Here is a 21,981-nt window from a genome sequence, read left to right on the forward strand (position 1 = left end):
GAGCCCCGAGGGGAGGGACTTGATGGAGACATACCATTTACAGCTGAGTATTACAAGGTCTCTCACTCTGCATAATATCTGGCCATGGATCTCTGTATTTGTTCCCAATCAGCTCTAATGATGGCTGAGCAAGGCCCTGATCTAAGAGTATAGCAGAATGTCATTTTATTGCTATGTTCCTTTACTAGAACAGCAACATTTGGCTTAACCCTAGGTTCCTGGGCTATCTAGCCACAGATTCTTGGTCAGCCAGGCAATGTCAGGTATGGGTTCAATTTTGTGGAGTAGGCCTAAAGTCACATCATATATTGGTTGGTCACTCCCACACGCTTTGTGCCACCATTGCCCCAGCTTATCTTGCAGGCAGGACACCACTGCAGATCAAAGGTTTTTGTTAATCCCACCAAACAAGAGTAAAGATCGTTACTCAAATTCTTTTTGTCAAGTTAAGCAAGCTTTATTTTCTGTCAGACAGGGCTATTTCCCTAAAACAGGGTTTGAGAGAGCAGTATCAAACACATGAGAATGTGGGATTTATATAGTTGTATATATCACTACAAGACAAGGGGGATTTCCAGAGGATCTTACCAGAGTAGAGGTCAGGAAGTAGAGTATGGCACATGTCAAGTTCTAGAAAATGGGGTCAAACCCAAGTTTTACAGAAAACAGGAATGAACTTATTTTCACATTGCAACAAGATGGCTTCTAATCTTTGGAAGGAGATGGGAATAGGGGAGTTTGCTGTGGGATGTTTGTGCACTGTGAGAAGATGTATTGTTGTGATTGGTTTAACGGGGAGCTGAATGGCCAATAACTAGGCAAGGAGAGCAGGGCATGCAGTATGGAGATGAGGTAATGTGTAGCTGGAGTTTTTCTGGTCCTGCCCGGCTCACAATCAGGACAAATCTCTCTCACCCACCAGTCCCACAGCCGCTCAGACCCAACCAAGTAAACACACAGAGACTTATATTGCTTACAAACTGTTTGGCCATGGCATGCTTCTTCTTATCTACTTCTTCTATCTTAAATTAACCCATTTCTATTAATCTATACTTTGCCACGTGGCTCGTGCCTTACCAGTACCTTACATCTCCCTTGTCATGGTGGCGGCTGGCAGTGTCTCTCTGCCTCAGCCTTCCACATCCCAGAATTCTCTTTTCTGCTTGTCCCGCCTATACTTCCTGCCTGGCTACTGGCCAATCAGTGTTTTATTTATTAACCAATCAGAGCAACACATTTGACATACAGAACATCCCACAACACTTTTTTTCACACAATACCACCACATATGTGCATGTATAAAATGTTATACTGAAACCTAGTACATACTAATAAAACTCTAAGAAAAAAAATATGGGTTAATTAAGTTATAAGAGCTAATTGAAGCCAGGTAGTGCATGCTTTTAATCCCAGTACTTGGGGGGCAGACGCTAGTGGATCTCAGTGACTTCAAGGCCAGCCTGATCTCAAAGGAAGCTCCAGGACAGCCAGGACTGTTACACAAAGAAACCTGTCTTTAAAAAAAAGAGCTAGTTGAAAACAAGCCGAAGCCAAAGGCCAAGCTTTCATAATTAATAATAAGTCTCTGTGTCGTTATTTGTGGAATGGTGGTCCTAAGGAGAAAGGACTACTACAGGGGGTCTCTGAGATAAGGGTTTCTATGCATACCCTTAGCTGTCCTGAAACTTGTTCTGTAGATCAGAACTCAGAGATCTTCCTGCCTTTGCCTCCCAAGTGCTGGGATTAAAGGAGTGTGCCACCACCACCTAGTTAAGATGCCCTCTAATCTTAAGATGGAGTCAGGCTGGTCCATCAGTTTGTGGCTATGTTGGAGTTAATGTTTCTTACCATGCAGAGTACTTTCCTATACCAAAGATGTGAGGATACATGGGTGAAGGCTCTCATTGTCACCAGCTTCTACTTCTCAATGTCTCCATGTTCAGGGGTTATGCAGGTGTTGTCTTCAGCAATGGGGCCTGCAATTTGTTGAGAACAACCTATAGTTCTGGCAACAGCTTTGGTCATTTGGGGATTCCCGTGAGACCCCTTTGGCCAACAACTCAATTAGACCTAGTCCAATCCCAGTACTAGAAGCTTCATTTGGTGACAAGGGATGGCTAGTTAGGGCTCTGTAGCCCCTACTATTTGGTGATTTCATTTAGATTGCCTTCATATACAGATATAGTTTAGGAAGCATCTACTGTATTAGGTTTCCATACTACCCCTCAAATGACCCTTAATTTTAGCTGTCTCTCCCTGTATTCTCTCTTGTCACCTTCTCTCCTCCTTCTTCCCACTGATGCTCCCGTTCCAGCCCCCATCCATCCATAACTATCTATTCTATTTCCCTTTCCTAACAAGATCGATCTGCCCTACCTAGTCCTTTATGAATGAAAACAAGGTCATGACTGTAACAGGGCCCAGACCTTAAGAGGCTCCCAGATCTTAGCACAACTGACTCCATGATAGAAGTGCTATTCAGGCTGTAAAACTTAGCATGTAGACAGAACCACCTGCCAAAATGAAAACAAAGGCCTAATCCATCAAAGTCCATAGTTCTGGGAAAGTCTAAATGTACTAACTTTGCTTGTTAGCTTCTGTAGTTCTGCTTCTGGCTAACTGTTCTTGTTAACTGAAGTATGTCAGCCCAGAACATGGTTTTTGTATTTAAAGCTCACCCTGAGAAAGGCTCAGTGCTACACTGAGAGCCTGAACACACAGTGTGGCTACTGGCCAGCTAATAAAGACTTTCTGTTGGCTTAAACCCATGTTTGAGCAGTTATCTCTGGTGAATACCCCACAACAATGACTGTTTCTAGGTGTGGTTGAGAAGGGTTTTATTACAGATATGAGGAAGAATTTAGCCAGAGGCATTCAGTTTTCTGGGCTGTTTCTCAACCAAGTTTGCATAGGCTTTGTACCTTTAGAAAAATTCCAGACAAGATTCACATAGAAGGTACTGCAAGACCAAAGGTAGCAATCACAAAAGGTAGATTAAGGCTAGGTGCTAACACTGCCAGAGTCAAACCAGCCATAACTCTGAAGGAATTCCCCCAACATATCCCCCTTTTTTATATGCAACAATTAATTATTTTGGAAATTATGTACCTTTACAGCAAATACAGGCTTTTCTCTATCTTTCTGTTTTGCAATCTCATGTAAGTCAAAACACATTTTAAAGCCAATAAGGTTACTATTGCTAGCACAAGAGTAACACTGGCCAAAACAAGAAATCTATTCAATTCATTCACAGGGTTAAATGAGGCTATCATATCTGCAAGGCTCTCCATAATATCTGTCCTGTCATATCAGGTAACTTTTTGTAAAAGTTTCCTTAATTTCTTGCTGTAGATAGATCATAAATCATTTAAGAAGAATTAGGGTGACCCACTGAATGCATCTTAACCTTTTCCCAATCATACTTACATTCATTAAACTTTAACAGTGCAATAAAATAAGTTGTAACATTTCAATCACATTTTAACTTTATCTGCTCCTTTAGTATTTTTAACTGCTCCCCCAATAATATAACAGCTTGCCTCAAATCAGCTGATTCATTCACTATCTCATTATCTATTTTATTTTGCTCAGTCCAAAGCTCGGTAGAATGCTTATGCCAGTCTCTAACGAAGTCAGCAGTTTGAATTTCTTTATGAAGGGTGACTCTGGCTGTTGCAGCAGTAGCAGTCAATGCAATAGTTCCCAAAATAACAGCAATAATCAGTCCAACCATTCGATGTGTTCTTCCTAATATTCTTTCAGCGAGCTTCTGTGTCAGGATCATCACAGATGAGTCTTGTCTTGGCCTTGACAACTTCACCAGTATCTGGATTGCTGAACTTGCTCTAAGAATGTATAAACTTCTAGAGATTAAGTTTAAAACATACTATAATTAACACAGGTATGAAGGGTATAGCATTCACAAGTGATGCTGTAATTATTAGGGTGTCATTGTATGGGCCCCTTAGTAGCAAGTAAGGTAATGATACACATGCCATAAAAGGATGGCTTTGATTTAGTCTAAAGGACAAAATATACTTATCATCCTTAATGTTTAACTTTCCTTCCTATGCTTTAAGAGGGTGGAAGGCACTTGTTAATTTCCACAAGTTAGTCTGAATTGAATTGCCAAATTGTAGGAGAGGACCTGCTATTCCAATTCCATTCCATTGGATAGGTTCATTAACAGAAGAACTAATTTCTATAGTTCCATTCAAACTGTACCACTTCCATATTAACTAAGTGAGAATATTTTCCTTGAGGGGAGCCATAAGGGCTCCAATCAATGATGTCTCCATTGGGAGATATTAATTAGCACTCAAGGTTTCTCCTACATTGTTGCCAATGCACTCAGTCAGATTCCTTTTTGGTAACCCTCATCTCACAAAATGGTGGATTTATGGAACCAGTAGCATTAATCTGTCCTTTAAAACCAGATACACAAAGCATATTAAACTTATTATGACAATCTTGCATAGTATTTGTTGATTTAAAAAAAATACGTGGTACTGGTTACTGTATGAGAAAAGGTCAGAGGCATAACAAAAGCCAGTATCAGAGCTTTATTAAGAGGAAGGGGGAAGACAGAAAAGAACATGGCCAGGCCTGGGGCAGAGTGAGTGGGGAGGGGCAGAAGAGGAGGGAGTAGTCTGTGTCCAGCTTTTTAAGGATTCCTCTGACATGCACATAGGTACATGCATAAGGTGGGCTTATGGAGCTATACCACACATGGACTGATGGTGTGACCACACTGTGCACATTTGTGCAATCACACAGTGCGCTGATGGTGTAAGATGTAAAACACCTTGCTTAACTTCTGAACTGCACATGTACAGTCATATAGCTGGAGTGGCAGAATCCTAACAGTATTGACTATAGATAGCCCCACTTGAAAGGTTATATTTAGACATTGAATTTCATTTTCCATACAAATATGAATTCTTTGTACTCTCACAGTATAATGTTTAATCTCTTTACACTCCTCCATTGGCTGAGCAGGTCTTCAGCATAAGAATCAGGTAGCCAAGAAGATTCATTAACCACCACAGGACTATCTGTATCTCCCCAACTTACTGCTAAGTTAATTGGAGGACTAGGAATAAGGGCCCAGTAATTATGATCAGTCCCCATTACCTGCACAGTTCCCACCGATAGCATGGCAAGGAACAGATTTGCAGCACTCAAAGGTTTCTGAGTCATTCAAACTATAGCTTCCCCTTTGTCACACAAATTCTCCCAGGTGGGAGAATTAGCAGTGTGCTCCAAAGGCCTTACGTGGTTTTTCTTTTGCAGAGGCATCTCCACAGACAAAGCATCCAAGAGATTCCTCTTGCTCATGCCAGATTTTTATCAATTTTGATGGGGTTCACAATGTTTTTATCTCCTGTGGAAACATAAGCATACCTTTAATCCCATTTTAACACTTTTCCTGGAATCCATAAACATGTTAAAAATCTTTATAATATATTGGCTGACCCAATTCAGCAGTTCTATCGATAATCCGATGTCTTTTAGCAACTGTTGCTTAGTGTTTAAACAATTTAAGGATAGTAAAGCGGTATGCAGTCTATCCCTGGGGTCCTCATATCCCCTTTCTGTTTAACAAGCATCTCCTTTAGAGTACGATTAGATCTTTCAACAATTACTTGTCCTGTAGTATATGGTATTCCTGTAATGTGTTTTATGTTTTAATGCAAAAAAAAAATGTTTCATTTTACTGGAAACATAAGCTGGGGCATTATCAATTTTAATTTGTGTCAGTACACCCATTACAGCCATTATTTCTAATAAATGTGTAATTATAGAATCAGCCTTTTCAGAACTTAAGGCAGATGTCCATTAAAATCCAGAGTATGTATCAATAGTATGATGAATATATTTTAATTTTCCAAATTCTGCTAGATGAAATATATCCACTTGTCAAATTTCATTTCTTTGTATACCTTTAGTATTAGTTCCTGCAGGTAAAGAAACTCGATTATACAAGGAACAAACAGGACAGTATTTTTTTTATAATTTCCTTAGTGTATTGCCAAGTAATGGAATTTTTTTTCTTTAAGCCCCTACTATTAACATGATGTTTCTTATGAAATTCTGAAGCTTCCAATATATTTCCTATCAGTAATTGATCAATTTCTTTGTTTCCTTTTGTAGTGGTCCAGGCAACCCAGTGTGAGGTTGAATATGGGTAATATAAACTAGGCAATTTCTTTATTGGATTGCCTGCTGTAGTTGTTCAAATAATAAAGTCAATTCTGAATTATCAGGAATAAGTTCAGCAGTTTCCATATGTAATACAACCCTTTCTGCATATTGAGAATCAGTAATTATATTAAGAAATTCATTAAAGTCTAATAAAAATATTGAACTGGCATATAACTCTGATTTTTGAACTGAAGCATATGGACTTTGAAGTACTGATGTTTCCTGCTTTATAACCAGACATTCATAATTTATTTGCAGCAATATAAAATGTAAGAGCCCTAGAAATAGGTGGTCTTTTTACTATGTGGGGAAGAATCTACTCAGTTCTTTTTATAAATTGAAGTCACTTACTTTTTGGATAATTGTTGTTAATTTCCCCTAAGAAATTACTACAAGCTCTTTGTCAATCATCATTAATCACAAATAATTGTACAATGTCAGCATTAGTATAAGGTACTACAATCTCAGCTGGATCCATTCCCGACAACTGATGAAGTCTTATTCTTCCATTTATGACTAATTTAGAAACTTTATCTATATAGGTCTTTAAATTTTTACTCTGTGAGCTAAGAAAATCCATTCCAAAATATTATCTGCCTCTGTATAACAAGTCCAGTAGGGGAATGATTGGAAGGTACGATTATTAAAATACATTTAGCTGTGAGGTCTAATCAATCCACATAGACATATTCTTGCTTTTGTTGTTATTGGTTTTGTTTTATGTTATTTTGTTTTGTTTTGTTTTGTTTTTCAAGACAGGGTTTCTCTGTGTAGCTTTGGAGCCTGTCCAGAAACTTGCTCTGTAGACCAGGCTGGCCTTGAACTCACAGAGATCTGCCTCCCTCTATTTCTGAAGTGCTGGGATTAAAGGTATGCACCACCACCTCCTGAAGACATTTTGTAATTTTTGTTCTACTTGGGCTAATTCCCTTTCAGCCCTCAGCTGTTAATTGTCTTGGACTGTTTAAATCTGAGTCACCTTGCAAAATTTGAAACAAATTAATTTATTCTTGAGTAGACAATCCAATGTAGGATGCAACCAATTATTATCACCCAATAAGTTTTGAAAATCAATAATTGATCTCTCCTAATCTGTACCTTTTGCAGATGAATTATCTGTTTACTTAGTTTAAATTCTAAATAACTAAGAGATTCTTCTCTTTGTATTTTTTTCAGGAGAAATTTGTAATCCTCAACAGGGTAAAATTTTCTGTACCACATCAAACATTTTTTCTAAGGTATTTGTATCAGAAGCAGCCAATAAAGTACTATTCATATAATGATGAATAATTGATTGAGGAAATTGTTTACAAACCATTTCCAGAGATTGATGTACAAAATATTGACATAAAGTTGGGCTATTTAACATTCCCTGGGAAAGGACATTCTAATGATATCATTTTACTGATTGAGCATTATTATAAGTAGGAACTGTAAAAGCAAATTTTTCTCTATCCTGTTTTTGTAAAGGAATAGTAAAAAAGTGATCTTGTAAATCAATAACTATCACTGGCCAATCTTTAGGTAATAAAGAAGGTAAAGAAATTCCAGGCTGTAAATGTCCCATGGATGAATTATCTTATTTATCACTTTTAAATCAGTCAACATTCTCCATTTTCCAGATTTCTTCATTACTACAAACACAGGAGAATTCCAAGGACTAGTGGTTTCCTCTACGTGCTTAGCTGTTCTTCTACTAGTTTGTTCAAGCTCCTGTAGTGTTCTTTAGTCAGAGGCCTTGCTCCATCCATGCAGGCTTCCTAGTCAGCCATTTTAAAGGCACAGCAGTTGAGTTACCGGCACTGGCCCTTACTCCAAATTTGGATAACCAATTTCTATTTTAACCTGCTGTTTGACAACCTGTAATGCCTGCTAATTTCCTTGACAATTTTTTAGTACCTTTTCCAGGAATATACCCCACTTTTAACATCATTTTATGAGCTGTTTCTGAAATTGTAGGAATATAAATTTGAACTCCCCATTGTTGTAACAAATCTCTCCTCCATAAATTCATGGCTATATCACCTACATAAGGCTTTAACATCTCTATTTGTCCTTCAGGCCCTATACATTTAATCCACTCTACAGTCTGTTTTATCTGAGATAAGGTTCTAATGCCTACAAATTGAGTGGAGACTTCCTGTAAAGGCCAGTTGGGATCCCAGAATTCTTGTGAAATTATAGTTATATCAGCACCAGAATCTAATAATCTTTCAATCTCAATCCCATTTAGTTTAATTTTTATTTTAGGCCTTTCATCATTGATGACCATTTCCCAAAATATCTTTTTTCCTCATATTTCTAAAACCTCCTGTCCTATAATTGGAGCTGCTATAACTTTAAGATGTGGAAGTATTATGCCCAAATCATGGGGACACTCAAAAGACCACCACAGAGGTTGAATCCCGTATGTAAAAGCAAAGAGCCTTTATTTTCAAGCTCAGAGCTTGGGCTCTCTGTCCAATGCAGCAGTGAGAGCAGAGGGCTCTGAACCCAGGCAGGGTGGGGTTTTTATAATAGCAGAGGTTTGGGGGAAGGGGTTTCCATGGTTCAGGACCCTGATTAGCTGACATTTGTCTTGGGATATAGGGAACGTTTAGGTATTTCCCCTTAGATACAGGCCCTATGGGTAGGGTCAGCTCACTGCTTCTCCTAAGTACAGGTGTTGCCTTCCAGAAGCTGTGTCTGGGCCTCTAAGCTTTGTCATGGCAGCTGTGTGGTCAAACTGTTTTGCTCCCCCCCCCACACACACACACATTCCCCGCTTCACAAGTACCAATGACAGGACTCACTCATGAGTCCTATCTGCCCAGGCGTTTAACAATATTGGGACCTAAGAATCATTAGTTAACAGATCTTTCTAGGGCAACGACATCTGTGTCTATTGCCATTCTTAAGGTGCTGTAGTTCTGATCTTTGAGTACAATGAGATTATAACTTTGAATAATAATTTTTAAGGCTATATAATACCTCTTTGGCTCTGCAAAAAGACGATCAAGTGTCTTATCTTATTGCAGAACCATTCTAGTTAATAAATTTATCAATTGATAACTCTGAACTTATTTTCCTGGTATGTCAATAGGCATTATAGTTAGCCATTTTGTTCCCTATACCAGGGTGTTTCCTTTTTGACCTAGCATTTCAGCCTATTCTGAACAGGGAACATGGGACAATGTATTCTCTTCTGGAACTACTTTGAGCTGACATTGGGACATTGTTGTCAGGGCCCCCGCAAAGTACTAAAAGGCTATTCAAAGGTTAGGCAATGGGGCATCTGTTAGAAGCATGTGGCTATCTGACCCAGCTGTAGAGACAGGGAACAATCACATTGGCTGGGCTGGTCCACATCAGCTTTTAGCTTGTAATCATCTGGAGCAGTGTAGTCAGCAACTGAAGCTTGAAGGTGTCTATCAGACAAGTAGAAACCTGGTGGGACAATTTTAAACTAGCAACAGAAGTTAAAATTTATGAACTTATTTGGAACTTTTAGGCCCATATTCTTAGTAATTGGGAGGGCAGAAGTTCCAAGACCAGGAGAGAGAAAAAAATACCATCCTTAGGAATAGACAAGTGGGGAAAATTTAAGCTGTACTTATCTAGAGTCCTTCTAACGTCTGTGAAGTGGATCCAGGTTTTATTGCTACTTTAATCCTCTGAGGCCTATATGAATTATCTTACAAAATAGTATGAAAGTTTTAGATACATTAGCATTACCAATCTGTACTGAAACACAAGGCATGTGATGGGTATCTCTAAAACAGCAGAAGTGGACACACAATTTTGAGTCCTAGCAAGAACTATAGATTTTAATTAAAAGCATGTCCATTTTCCTTCTGTTTAGAAAGCCAACTATAAATTGGACAGAGATTTTTTTTGGCTTGATGAGAAGCATTTTTAAGTTTATAATTAGATGACAACCAAAATTGTTCTAAAATGTTGAGCTTATGACTGAACAGTAAGTTTTGCTCTACCAGCTTATCAGAACTCTAATAAATATCAAGTTCTGAACTTTTATATCATAGAAGGGGAGAGAAATCTGAAACATTTCTCATTATCTAAATATTTATTTAAACCTTTACAACTTGTATTTATATCTTAAATCAATTTCTGAGATCCTCAAAGCTTATATGCTTTCATATCCTCAGACCTTTTTTCTTTTTTTCAGACCCATATTTAAACCTTTATGACTTTTTTAAACTTTCATATCTTAGAACATTTTCTTAAAAATGAGCTGACAAGCTGGCTATAGCCTTGTGGAAGGATCTGGTTGTCTGATGCTGCTAAGCTGACAAAGTTATAGCTAGCCTAGCCATCAGTACTATCAGAGATCTGAGAAGGATAAATTTGAGTGCAGACTAAGCAGCTTCCAATTCTATAAATGACAGGGACCAGTCCATACCCAGGTCCCCATTGCATTGAAGGCACAATTATCAGAACAGCATCAATCTTTTTTGGCCATCATAAGGGAGAATTTTTCCTGTGGAAGAGGGACATGGGGAAGACTGATCTAACTTTGTATAGACAAAAGGGGTGCAATCAATTCTCCAGTGTCCTGCTGCTTGTCCACAGTCTGGGCTGGTCCTGGTGGCAGGTGTGGTCAGCATTGCCATAATCCAGTTGGAGACATTGTGGTACCCCATAATCTCTGGAGACCTTGGGTCACTGCTAGGATCTGGGAGTCTGTCTGATATAATAAACTTTTAAATCAACATTTAAAATGCCATATCCTGGGGTTGGGGATTTAGCTTAGTGGTAGAGCACTTGCCTAGCAAGTGCAAGGCCCTGGGTTCAGTCCTCAGCTCTGGAAAAAAAAAAGCCATATCCTGCAGATCTCTGAAGTATGAGAACTGTCCAGGTATATCTGAATAGGCAAAATTTTTTTCTAGTTACTTGTTTTAAGCTCAACCCTGAAAACATATACAAGGGACTAAGTAAAGCTTATTCCTGTAATTAATTACGTCAGTACTCAGCCTGACTACAATTAAAGAACTTCATTATTTATAAGATGACTGATTATTTACTTGTGTTCACTAACAGTCTACAATAAGTAGCCTTAAAAACAATGATTTTGAATTGAAGCTCTTCTAGTATCAGATATGGGTTCAGTAAAGAAAACAAAACAAAACAGCCATATGTTGATGGAAGGGCCCTAAGTTCCTTTTACCAAAGATAAAGAGGGGTGACTCCTTTTTTTTTTTTTTTTTTTTTTTTTTAGCAAGCAGGAACTTTCTCCAAGCCCCTGGGGGAATGGGAGCTTTATCTAAATGCCTGACTGTGGGAAGGGGACTTTGTAGTTTTATCTCTGTTAAGTATGAGCCTTAAAAACAATTTCTCAATTGAAGTTCTTTTTAGTATCAATATAAAACATTTATATGATTCAGTTTATACAAATAGCTTAAACTTAACAAATTTAGCAAAGACAAAGAGGCTAGACATACATTCTTAAGCCTGAATAGACTTGAGTAAGGAGAAACATTCTTGACCTTTCAACATAGTTCCTCATGTTATGGTAGCTCCCCATTACAAAATTTTTCCCATTGCTATTTCATAACTGCAGTTTAACCATCGTTGTGAATCTCAGTGCAAACATCTGACATACAGGTGGTCCTAGGCTATCCCTTTAAAAAGTTTTTTTTTAACCCCCAAAGGGTCAAGACTCATGGAGTCAGAAGCTATTCCAAGCCCTTTGCCTAGGTCATTGTCTTGCTGCATCACAAAAAATGAACATCTCAGTTTCTGATGACTATCACCTGGGTGACTCTTATATTACAAAGTTTAGCTGCCAGAGCAAGGTACATTCTTGTGTATAAAAGTGTTGAGGTGAGGCTTTAATATTTATCAAATAACTTATTTATTAAACACATGTAGCTATCTATTTAATTCTCTAGAAGCTTGCTGTTGAACACTTATGAACACATAAGTACTTAGGTGTAAATGTCTAAGTTAGCTTTTGTTAACCTGAATAGATTTTTTTATAACCTTAGTAAAAGGTTATAAAAAACCATGTGGCTGCCTACATCATGATGAGGTCACCAGCCAAGATGAAGGAAAGCCACATGATTGCTGTTTAAAACATAGTTTTCTTTTTCTTTTTTTTTTTTTTTTACTTATTTTATGTTTTTCTATTATCAGCTTGATACAGTACAAATTCTTATCCTAATAGTGAAATGTTTTGCTGAAGCTTGCCCAATGATTGAGTAAAACCAAAACCACAGTCATCCTAGGGTACCCCCTGCTATGTAGCCTCCCTCGTTCTGTGGGTTGCAGTCTGATTGTTCTTTGCTTTATATCTAGAATCCACTTATGAGTGAGTATATACCATGTTTGTCCTTCTGGGTTTGGGTTACCTTCACTCAGGATGATACTTTCTAGTTCCATCCATTTGCCTGCAAATTTCATGCTGTCATTATTTTTCTCTGCTGAGTAGTACTCCAGTGTGTATATGTACTGCATTTTGTTAATCCATTCTTCAGTTGATGGGCATCTAGGTCGTTTCTAGGTTCTGGATATTACGAATAATGCTGCTATGAACATAGTTGAGCACGTATCTTTGTGGTATGATTAAGCATTCCTTGGGTATATGCCCAAGAGTGGTATGTCTGGGTCTTGAGGTAGATTGATTCCCAATTTTCTGAGAAACCGCCATACTGATTTCCACAGTGGTTGTACAAATTTGCATTCCCACCAACAGTGGAGGAATGTTCCCTTTGCTCTGCATCCTCTCCAATATAGACTGTCATTAGTGTAAAACATGTTTTTCTAAACAATAATTACTTGCATACATATGCACAGTTAGACCCAAGTTACATACATATACATAGTTAAATTTAGCTTACATTCACACACATAGAGTTAAATCCAAGTCACATACATGTCCACATACATACACATGTATCTATCTATCTATCTATCTATCTATCTCTATATCCATATCTATATCTATCTATCCATTTTTTTTGAGCTGAGGATCGACCCCAGGACCTTGCGCTTGCTAGGCAAGTGCTCTACCACTGAGCTAAATCCCCAACCCATATCTCCATTTTTAACGTAAACATTTTGCAGTGAAGAATCATCAGCTATTTTTAAAATGAAAACCAACCAGAATTAACTTTCAAATTCAGTATTTGCAGGTATGAGAAACTACAACACAGTTCACATTCCTTCTGGCCTTCTACAACCTTCCATGTACCTTCAGTCTATTCCTTTGATTCCTCAAACATTTACTTCAGACAAATTCCTCTTTTTCTTTTCTTCTCTTTATTATTCCAGTCTCCTGCTTTCTCTCTTATTTCTTTTAACACAGAAACTCTTACCAAAATTTTTCTTGTGGTTCCACTCAGTAGTTTAGAATATATTGTATAGCTACGATATTTTAAACAAACAGAAATATATGCATATACCATAACAAGAATAACTTTAAATTTGCATCAACGCTGTACCAGTGTGAAGAATCTATTGGATCTGAATGATCAAAAGCAGCCCTGGCTACAGCATTATACCATAGCCACCGTAGCTTAGCAATCATAGGCAGTAACATTCCATTCCGCCCTTGGAGCCAAACCTTGGTCGGGTTTGGCAGGCAGCCCCTAGGGCAGGTCTTGGGAGCTCCACTTGTGCAGGGGCCTGGCCCCAAACCTACTGTGTCCGGTCCTACAGTGCTCATGGCCTGCCCCAGCACCCAGTCGCTTGATTGTGACCCAGTCCCTGTCCAGGCTGCTGCTCACCTGACATGTGGCACCACAACAGTGCACTCCCCTGCACACCCTTGCCTGTGCTCCTGGTCAGGGAGCAAGGATGCAATGGGGGGAGGAGTACTCTTAGTCTGTCCCTGTTCAACCAGAGGGACCCTCTGTCCCTTCTGCTGGTCATCCAGCCCCAAAGGCTGTCCATGTACAATTTCTGTTAGGAGTCACAATGCACACACAAGCCCAAGCATAAAACATGCATACTTGTGGCCAAATTTCTCACACTTTTACACATGCATATAGGCAGGACATTCCAACAGAAAGGCAAACAATTTCCCCAGGGAAACAGTGTCAGCTGACCAACTCAAAAATCCTAAAATAAGAATCTACAATTGTTGTAAGTCAGGAAAAGAACAAATTACAACCTACAAGGCAATATCTTGATAGTGAGTTAAGAGTAAGTCCAGAGGAGAAGCTGTCTGTCCCATAGCATTTATCACAGTCAAACACAGGCACCACAGAAGACCAAGGGCACAAGAGGACAGCTTGCCTTTTTGCACCCAAATACCGTCCAGACCTGAGGCTCTCCATTCTCAGTCAAATGGATCTGGGGCTCTCCACCCCTACTACTGGTGTCTAGAACGTCTTACAGTCCCTTGTGATCACTGTCCTCTAGTGCATCTGCCCTTAACCATTTCTAATCACAATCACCGACTTAGGCACGTCACAGAAACAGAACTGAACACAGACAGGACAGACAGACACTTAAAGACACTTACCAGCTTCAGGCTCTTTGGGCAGTGCTCCTGGTGGGCTTAGGAGATCCCAGATGAGCCCCCAAATGTTATGCCCAAAAGACCACCATGGAGACCAAATCCCATATATAAAGGCGAAGAGCCTTTATTTTCAAGCTCAGAGCTTGGACCCTGGCCAACACAGCGGTGAGAGCAGAGGGCCCAGGTAGGGTGGGGTATTTATCATAGCAGAGGTTGGGGTGAGGGGGTTCCATGGTTCAGGACCCTGATTGGCTGACGTTTGTCTGGGGGTATAGGGAATATTTAGAATGTCAGGTATTTCCCCTTAGATGCAGGCCCTCCCTGGGTGGGGTCAGCTTATGGTTTTTCCTGGGTCCAGGTGTTGCCTGCCAGAAGCTGTGTCTGGGCCTCTAAGCCTGTCATGGCAGCTGTGTGGTCAAGCTATTTTGGGCCCCCCAACAGAGGCAATAGTAATTGAGCAATTCTATTACCAGCTTCTATTTACATAGGTTTTTTTTTTTTTAACATAAGCCATCAATAAAAGCATTAAAAACAATCTCTATAGGATTTTAAGAGGTAACTTTAGGCAATATTTGTGGAGTATTTTTTTATGATATTTTAAAAAGAGGATCCTTTTTTATAGATCCCAAGTAACATGTTAATGCAATTTGTCAATTATTACCAGCGTAGATCAAGCAATTTATTTGTGTTTTATTTAGGGGAAAATAATTTGTAGGTTCTTTATCAGTAAGAGATTATTTCTTATGAGCTTTTACCTTAGTAGCTACATTATCTAATAAGTTAACAGCCCAATCTGTTTCAGGTGTCATATTTTTTACAGAATTTAACCAAGAATTTCAGAAAGCAACTTAAAGAACAGAGATAAATTTTCAGAAATGATAAACAGACAAGAACATACCCAATATATAATTTAAAATCGTGAATTTTGTTCCTTTAGTCATTTACTGTGAAAATTAAACTTTTATTTAAACATTAATTAGACAATTAAGAGAACATCTCCCATACAATGAATGACTAATGACTCTGGAAATTCAAACAGCATTGACTTATACTTTATGGCCTGACTGCAGTTGTTTTTTATTAGAAGTTGGGCTTGTTAACATTTTTTTCTTTCTCCTATGAAGGGACCATTGATGAGTTATTCCCACTATTAAGGAAAAATAAAAAAAACATTTCCCTTGAAGAGATCTTTAGTATTGAATTATTCCTGCTCTGAGGGAAAAAGCAAGAAACATTTAAGCAAACAGTCAACAAGAAAATTCTAAGCTCTGGGCCTGCTGTGCTTGCTCAGGGTGCAGCAGGGAGGCTTCCCACCATCATTCTTTGTAAATAGATGCCCGGCTCTGTGCTGACAGGCAGATGGAGAGAGCGCTCAGATTCAGCTATCCTCAGTTTCTTATACTGGAAAGAGGCTCTTTTCCTTCCTCTATTTTTACTGGAAAGAGGCTTTTTTTTTCTTTCCTTTATTTTTTGTTTATGGGGTCTTTTAATTTTTAGGCCTTGGTTCAATATTTTCCCCCTTTTTACCAGGATAATCCTTTTTTTCTCAATTAAGCATATCTCCCTTTTCTATCTGGAAATTTCTTTTCCTTACTTCTTCTCTATTGGGAAGATTTCCTTTTTTATTTTCTTTCTTCCCCTTTTCTCTGCTGAGAAGGGCCTATTTATTTATTTATCTATTTATCTATCTATCTATTTATTTATTTACTTATTTATCAATTTATTCATTCATTCTTTGTCTCAGGAGCCATTCTGAGACATCTTTAAAAATTGTGCAGTGACTGCTTTTTCTTTTAACAAGCATTTTAACAACTGTACTTTTTGTTGCTCCTGAGATAAGGAGTTTAAATTCCCCGGGACCCTGCCAATCCTGGTGTTCTCTTACCCTGAAAGTGAACTTTCTTCCAGTTCTTAAGAATGTCTGGATGGGGGCTGGAGAGATGGCTCAGTGGTTAAGAGCACCGACTGCTCTTCCAGAGGTTCTGAGTTCAATTCCCAGCAACCACAGGGTGGCTCACAACCATCTGTAATGAGATCTGGTGCCCTCTTGTGGCCTGCAGGGATACTGTTACATAATAAATAAATAAATAAATCTTAAAAAAAAAAAAATGTCTGGATCATCTATCTTTCTTCAAGACAGATATTGGTGCACCAAAAATCTACACAGAGGCAATTTAAGAATGAAATTAGCCCTTCCAGCTCCAGGGGAATCTGCCTTTCGGGACTGATTCTGTCGCTTAGCAAAGGGCTTTTTTTTTTTTTTTTAATTAATTTTTCTTCAAGTACACCTTTAGCAAGTTAATTTCTAAATCCTAAAACCTCTAAGCTCCCCAAAGGGTCAATACCAAATGCAAATTCTCAGTTAAGGAATACCTTCGGTTTTCTGGGTTGTTTCTCAACCAAGTTTGCATAGGCTTTGTACCTTTAGAAAACTTTCAGCCGGGCAGTGGTGGCACACGCCTGTAATCCCAGCACTCACGAAGCAGAGCCAGGTGGATCTCTGTGAGTTCGAGGCCAGCCTTGTCTACAAAGCGAGTTCCAGGACAGCCTCCAAAGCTACAGAGAAACCCTATCTCGAAAAACCAAAAACCAAAACAAAAAAAAACCTTTCAGACAAGATTCACATAGAAGGTACTGGGAGACCAAAGGTAGCGATCACAAAAGGTAGATTAAGGCTAGGTGCTAACAGTCCCAGAATCAAACCAGCTGTAGCTCTGCAGGAATCCCCCAACATTTTTTCTTTTCTTTTTTTTTTTCTCTTTCTCTTTTTCTTCAGAACTTTTATCATAAAGGGGTGTTAGATTTTGTCAAAGGTCTTTTTTGTATCTAATGAGAGTATCATGTTGTGGTTTTTGTCTTTCAGTTTGTTTATATGGTAGATGAACTTTTTGATGTGTTCTTGGATTCAGTTTGCAAGTATTTTATTGAGATTATTTTATCTATGTTCATAAGAGAAATTGGTCTGTAATTTTCTTTCTTTGTTAGGTCTATACGTGGTTTAGGTATTGGAGTAACTATAGCCTCACAAAACAAATGGGGCAGTGTTTCTTCTATTTCTATTTTATGGAGTAATTTGAAGAGTATTGGTATTAACTCTTCTTTTAAAGCCTGGTAGAGTCTGAGTTCAAGGCCAGTTAGGTCTACAGAGCTAGTTTCAGGACAACCAGGGCTACACAGAGAAACGCTGTCTCAAAAACAAACAAACAAAAACAAAAAACAAAAAAACAAAAAGCCAAGGGAAAAAAAGTCTGTTAGAATTCTGGCCCTGGGCATTTTTTGTTTGCTTGTTTGTTTGTTTGTTTGGTTTTTTGAGACAGGGTTTCTCTGTGAAGCTTTGTGCCTTTCCTGGAACTCACTCGGTAGCCCAGGCTGGCCTCGAACTCACAGAGATCCGCCTAGCTCTGCCTCCAGAGTGCTGGGATTAAAGGCGTGTGCCACCACCGCCCGGTGTTTGTTTGTTTTTAAGGGTTATAGGCCTATTTAAATTGCTTATTTGAACTCGATATAACTTCGGTAAGTGGTACATATTGAGAAAATTAAGTGTAAATTTTTTCAGGTATTAAGATGGCTATACCAGCTTATTTCTTAGGTCCATTTACTTGGAATATCCTTTCCTATCCTTTTGCCCTGATGTGATATCATCCTTGAAGTTAAGGTGTATTTCATAGATGCAGCAGAAGGGTGGATACTGTTTTTGCATCCCTTCTGTTAGTCTGTGTCTTTTTATTAGGGAATTGAAACCACTGATATTGAGAGATATCAATGAACAATATTTTTTGATTCCTTTTATTTTGTGTGTGTGTGTGTGTGTGTGTGTGTGTGTGTGTGTGTGTTTCCCCTCTTTGGATTTGCTAGTCTTGGTATATTTATTCCCTATGTTTTATTGGGTGTGCTTAACCTCTTCAATTTGGAATTTCCTTCTAGTGCCTTCTGTAGGACTGGATTTGTGGATAGATATTGCTTCAATTTGATTTTTATCATGGAATATCTTACTTGCTCTATCTACTGTGATTGGAAGCTTCACTAGGTATACTGGTCTGGACTGGCATTCTGTAGTCTCTTAGAATCTTAGAGAACATCAGTCCACACCCTCCTGACTTTTAGAGTCTCCATAGAGAAGTCAGGTGTAATAGATCTGCCTTTATATGGTACTTGATCTTTTCCCCCTTGCAGCTCTTAAAATATTCTTTCTTTGTTCTGTACATTCTGTGTTTTGATTATTCTGTGCCAAGAGGACTTTCTTTTCTGGTCCAGTCTATTTGGTGTTCTGGATACTTCTTGAACTTTGGTAGTCACTTCCTTCATCAGGTTAGGGAAATTTTCTTCTATAATTTTGTTGAAAATATTTTCTGTGCCTTTGTTTCAGTCAGTGTTCTATTGCTATGGGGAGACACCATGAGCGCAGCAACTCTTGTAAAGGAAAGCATTTAATTGGGGCTGGCTTTCAGTTTCAGGGGTTTTAGTCCATTGTCATCATGGTGGGGAGCATGGTGAAATGCAGGCAGACACGGTGCTGGAGGAGCTAAGAGTTTCCTGCAGATATCAAGAAAAGAGAGAGAGTCACTTCGGCCCTTGAACCTCAAAGCCCATCCCCAATAACACACTTCCCCCAACAAGGCCACACCTTCTAATCCTTTCAAATAGTGCCACTCTCTGGTGACCAGGCATTCAAACCTATGAGCCTACGGAGGTCATTTGTTTGTTTGTTTTTGTTTTTTGAGACAGGGTATCTCTGCGTATCCTTGGCTATCCTGGGATTTGCTTTATAGACCAGGCTGGCCTCAAACTCACAGAGATCTATCTGTCTCTACCTCCTGAGTGCTGGGATTAAAGGTAGAGGCCACCACTGCCTGGCATATGGAGGTCATTCTTATTTAAACCACCACAGCCTTCTACCTCAGTTCCTTCTTCTTCCTCTATTCCTATTATTCTTAGATTTGATCTTTTCATAGTGCAGATTTCCTAGCTATTTTGTACCTGGATTTTTTTAGATTTAACATTTTCTTTGACCTAGGTTCCATTTTTCCTATCATATCTTCAATGCGTGAGAGATTTTCTCTTCCATCTCTTGCATTCTATTGGTGAAGCTAACCTCTGATGAGTCCTCTTCCAGTTCCTACATTTTTCATTTCCACTTTTTTTTTTTTTTTTTTTGCCAGAGCTGAGGACCGAACTCAGGGCCTTGCACTTGCTAGGCAAGTGCTCTACCATTGAGCTAAATCCCCAACCTCATTTCCACATTTCTCTCGGTTTGTTTTTCTTCTTTCTTTTCTCTTCTCTTCTCTTCTCTTCTCTTCTCTTCTCTTCTTTTCTTCTTTTCTTCCTTCCTTCCTTCCTTTCTTTCTTTCTTTCTTCTTTCTTTCTTTCGAGACAGGGTTTCTCTTCATAGCCCTGGCTGTCCTGGAATTCATTCTGTAGATCAGGCTTGTCCTGAACTAATAGAGATTGCTGACCTCAGTTCTGGGATTAAAGGTGTGATTCTATTTTCACTTTCAGGTCTTGAACTGTTTTATTCATTTCCTTCCACTATTTGTTTGTGTTTTCATAGATTTCTTTAAAAGACTTATTCATTTCTTTAGCCGTAAGTTTCTCTGGTCCCACCTGGCCCCCCAGCCTCCTGCAGCTGCTTATAAAATAATCACTCAGAGGCTTAATACTAATTGCAAATTATATGGCCTATGGCTCAGGCTTCTTACTAGCTAGCTCTTACAACTTAACTCATAACTATTAATCCACACTTGCTTCATGGCTTTGCCTGCATCCCATTACATGTTGCTCCTTGGACAGTGGTTTGGTGTCTCCCCTTTACCTTCCTTTCTCCTTTCTCTCTCTCTCTTGGATTTCCCGCCTGGCTCCATCCTGCCCTGCCATAGGCCAATGCAGCTTTATTTATTAGCCATTGGGAGCAACACATATTCACAGCATACAGAAAGACATCCCCCAGTACTCATAAAGGCCATTTCCAGGTCTTGTCTGGTGCCTCAGTTGTGCTACAATAGTCAGGGCTGGCTGTGGTAGGGTTGCTGCTCTAGAGAAGACATGTTGTCCTGGGTGATGTTGATTGTGTTTTTATGCTGGCATCTAGGCATCTGGGTTTGGGAAGACTGTAATTCTAGGTGCTGATATCTGGTCTTGTCTTTGTTGGGTGGATTTTTTTGTTCCTTGGTTTCTGTTGATTTGTCTGGTTCTTAGGAGTGTGTTGCCTGGTAGGAAAATTCTTCTGGGATCCTGACTGTTGTAGTCACTGAGGATTCCAGGAAAAATGTGTTTCTAGGTATTGAGAGCTGACACTTAGGAACGGGCTAGGAGGGGAGTGCTAAGGGAGTCCACAGGAAAGAGTAAAGTGGGGTTTCCTACCAGAATCTGCTTAGACCCCCGGGAATGGGGGCAGAATGAGGAGATGTGATCTGCTACAGATCTGGGAATGAGACTAGGGGTTTAGACTTGGAGGAACAGAGGGAAAGATGAAACCTACAGTTAGCCTACTTGCTTCCCTGGCTGGAGTAAGGTATGTATGTATGTATGTATGTATGTATGTATGTATGTATGTATGTATTTGAAGAGTCTACAGTGTAGGCTGCCCAGGAACTAGAGAACTTCATGTTGCAGCCTTGGTTCTAGAATGAAATACGTTCAACCCCAAAAATTGTTTATAATGGAATAGTATGTAGCTTTTAGAAAAGGAAATTCTATCATTCTGTAACATTGACAACCTTGAGGACATTTTGCTAATGTAACTAAGTCATGAACAGACAAATAAATATCTGTATGATTCTTATATGAGGTCTCAAAAGTAACTAATTCACAAGGCAGAATGATGATTCTATCTGGGCCATGGGCTCCTTTCTATGTGTTATGTCCTCACAGCAAGCCATTAGATTGCATCCCTATTTCGTCTGATGAGAAGAGAGGATAACTGTGTATCAGGGTATCACAGCAAATCAACTCTATTTTTAAATTGGGAAGTGTACAGGAAATACAACCCCCAACTACGCTACATTAGTCTGATGATTATTTCTAACTTTTTAAAAATATATTTATTTTTATTATTTTCTATGCATTGGTGTTTTGCTTACATATATGTCTGTGTAAGGTGTCAGATCTTAGAGTTACAGACAGATGTGAACTGCCATGTGGTGCTGGGGATTGAACCCGGGTCCTCTGGAAGAGCAGTCAGCGCTCTTAACCACTGAGATATCTCTCCAGCCTGATTATTTCTAACTTAAGGGAACCATGGATGCATAAAAGAAGCCTTCTCTGAAGAATATCTTCTGATAAAAAACAGCGTCCAGATGGGCAATGGTGGCTCACATCTT

This window comes from Onychomys torridus, chromosome 1 (assembly GCF_903995425.1).
Source record: "Onychomys torridus chromosome 1, mOncTor1.1, whole genome shotgun sequence".
NCBI classification, from domain to species: domain Eukaryota; kingdom Metazoa; phylum Chordata; class Mammalia; order Rodentia; family Cricetidae; genus Onychomys; species Onychomys torridus.